Source organism: Coenobita brevimanus, chromosome 98, assembly GCF_032717465.1.
Source record: "Coenobita brevimanus isolate Jiangsu-jjx chromosome 98, ASM3271746v2, whole genome shotgun sequence".
NCBI lineage: Eukaryota > Metazoa > Arthropoda > Malacostraca > Decapoda > Coenobitidae > Coenobita > Coenobita brevimanus.
Window position 1 is genome coordinate 4,965,289 of NC_137051.1, and position 3,237 is coordinate 4,968,525.

The 3,237-nt window shown below is 37.4% G+C and overlaps 1 non-coding gene across 1 annotated transcript; it reads right to left on the bottom strand.

The window, feature by feature from the left end:
• Positions 1–1,097: 1,097 nt before the first annotated feature.
• LOC145414330 (5S ribosomal RNA) lies at positions 1,098–1,216 on the bottom strand. The gene has a single exon (XR_013899869.1). It is a non-coding gene; the product is annotated as a 5S ribosomal RNA (ribosomal RNA).
• Between the last annotated feature and the right edge of the window lie 2,021 nt (positions 1,217–3,237).

The following is a 3,237-nucleotide window of genomic DNA, read 5'->3' on the forward strand; positions in this document are numbered from 1 at the left end:
CCTGTTCATCTGCTGATTATTCCTGCTTACATGATCACCTGCTAATTATTCTGCCTGCGTCCCCCAGGTAGCATTGTGAGTGTCGATGCTTGTGTATCAGAATTAACATCTGAGTTTCTGATGGCTTATTAGTCTCTCTCTCTCTCTCTCTCTCTCTCTCTCTCTCTCTCATGTTTATTCTTCCATAGGTCTTTTATACCACAGTTAGACACCAATATAAGTTATGAAATTTAAAAAAAAGAAACTATAAAATAAAAAATATATAAAAGTTCATTAATAAAATTTTAATGGCTCTTTAACTTCAGATAAAAAAAAAAAACTTCATCTCAAGGTCCCTTCAAACTTTCTTCTGGCAATCTTAAGACGATGTTATGGCAATCTTAAGACGATTTTTATGGCAATCTTAAGACGATTTTTATGGCAATCTTAAGACGATTTTTATGGCAATCTTAAGACGATTTTTATGGCAATCTTAAAACGATTTTATGGCAATCTTAAGACGATTTTATGGCAATCTTAGGATTTTTATGGCAATCTTAAGACGATTTTATGGCAATCTTAAGACGATTTATGGCAATTTCAAGACGATTTTGCTCAGCTTAGAGGAGGTTTTTGGACCTAGAAGGTTTTGAGTTAGACTTTACTAACCCCTTGACTGAAGCGGCAATCTTAAGAAATCGTCTGAGGGAAATAAAAATAGATAAATAAATAAAGAGAGAGAGAGAGAAAGAGTGTGTGTGTGTGTGTGTGTGTGTGTGTGTTCTGATGTTTCGATAATTGTGAAATATCTGCGAATCATTCTGGATAATATATGTACAAGTATTAAAAGTTCTTAAAGTTTTCTCCCTTGTATTCTACTAATGGGAAAATGGAAAAATAATGGTGATGATGATGATGAGGAGGACGACGACGACGACGACGATGATGGTAATGATGCTAATGATGATGATGATGGTAATTGTGATGTTGATTCTATCATTCATTCATTTGCCAGACGCCATGTATCCCAGACGGGGTGGGGTGGCCAAGGGCTTAGAGTTAATTGTTTTACAGGGAGGGGCACTAATCCTCCACCAACCCCACTTGACACGTAGGGATGCCAACAGCATCTGCTGTTCCCAGTCGGTCACCCATCCAAGTACTAACCAGACCCAACGTTGCTTAACTTCGCTGATCGGACGGGAAGCGGTGTACTCAACGTGGTATAGCCGTTACTAGATTCTATAAAAAGTGGCCAACTGAGAGTCTTGATGATGATGATAATAATAATAATGATGACGATAATTCAATACTCTTCAAAAGCTTTCTAATCAGGAATTTCGCAGATAACAGAGATAAGGGGCGTCTGTGCCCGATATTTAGGCGAGGGTTGAAGGGTCAGACGAGGGGGGAAGGAGGAAGAGAAAGGGGGGGAGGAAGATGGGGAGAAAAGTGGGGAGGATAGACTTTTAAAAATGTCCCCCCGCTCAAAAAAAAGAAAACGGGACTCAACGTAGTAGTACTGGATATATATTTATTTTGGCTCAGGGATTTTTTTTTTAAAATAACAGAACAAAGGAAGGAAAACAAATGAGTAAAAAAAAAATAGTCCATACACCAGATTACTGATGTCCTCCATTCATAAAATATCTGTAACAGTTGAACTTGAACAGCTGTAGGTTGAAGTTTGGAGGGACACAACTCAGGGGAAGCGAGTTCCAGAGAGATGCTGTTCGGGGGATGAAAGGTGTTACTTAAAGCTAATTTATCTATTGCTAAGCGACAAATCCCCGAGTTGGTGCAGGTTCTCCGAGGCACTGAAAGAGAGAGAGAGAGAGAGAGAGAGAGAGAGAGAGAGACGTCATCGGAGTGAAGGGGTTAAGGGTTATATTTAAAGGTGAAGGGGGGTCAGACGGTATATTTAAAAAGTCTGGAAAATATATAGTTTTAAAAATTTTCCAAAAATGGAGTTCGCCTAAACGTTACTGGATAGAGCGATTCCGGAAAAATTATTGGAAAATGAAAATAAATTCGAAAAAAATATATAGAAGGGGAAATTTTGGAACCTGGAATTAATTTATATATTGGTGGATTATTTTTAACCCCTTCATTACGAGTGGGTTATTTCTGAGTTGAATAAAATCGTCTGGTGAAAGAGAAAAAAGGTGATGTGTAATGAAAAGGGTGGAGAGAGAGAGAGAGAGAGAGAGACCTAATCCCAGAGCTGATTGCAAGTAAAATGCCGCAGACCTCCTGTAACACCGATCACCAAGCCTTAGACGGTTACGTAATTTCTTGAAGGTAAAGGAAACGAGAAAAGCTGAGACCCGTTGATGCGGATAGGGAAATTTGTTAATATGAAGGTAGAAGAGAGAGTGTGTGTGGGTAGTGTGCACTTGTGAAGAGAATGGATGTTAAAAGATAGTGCTATGAGTAAATGTGAATTTGTAGGTGCGAGGTAAGCCAACAAGATGGGTGGATATGGTAGATGAGTGTGAAGAGGCTAGTGATACTGCAGATGTTATGAAAGCTGAGGAATGGACAAGGGATTGAAGTCCATTGATAAAGCATGTTTGAAGTTGCTCATGATAAGGACTGCATTCCTTTTACATTTCTTTAATTTGTCAGTTGACAGACTGATTAATCCAAAGGTGTATGTGAAGCGCACATTTTTTTTTTTTTTTTTTTAATGATATAAAGCCAGGATTTATTAGGTATTCATGATGTTTGATTACAGCCCATTTTAATGGGCCTGCTGTTTGATAATTTTCCTTTTTCCGTATATATATATATATATATATATATATATATATATATATATTAGAAGTGCATTGACAACAAGTCTGCAGATAAATGCAATGCAGTATTAAGAAAATGTTGTATACTTTTCGACAATAGAAAGGAAAAACACATGTGCTGGAGACAGATGTAGCTAAATGAAATACAGTGGATGATAATATTACCAACGGGTCGTTAGTTAACCCTTTCACTACCATGATGCCTTTTATATTGGGTTCTTGCCATCTGTAGACAATGTTATTCAGCGTAGGAAATGCTTTGTTTATTTATTCATTCATTTTGCTGTCCTATCGTGAATAAAATAATCATGTAGAAACATGAATTCATCATAAATTGATCTTGTGGGTCTTTTAACCCTTTGAGATTCCGACGACGCGATTTCGTGTCATCATAAACCCAGCCATTGAGATTCTGATGACACGAATTCGAGTCATGCGAAACAATACATATATATTTTTT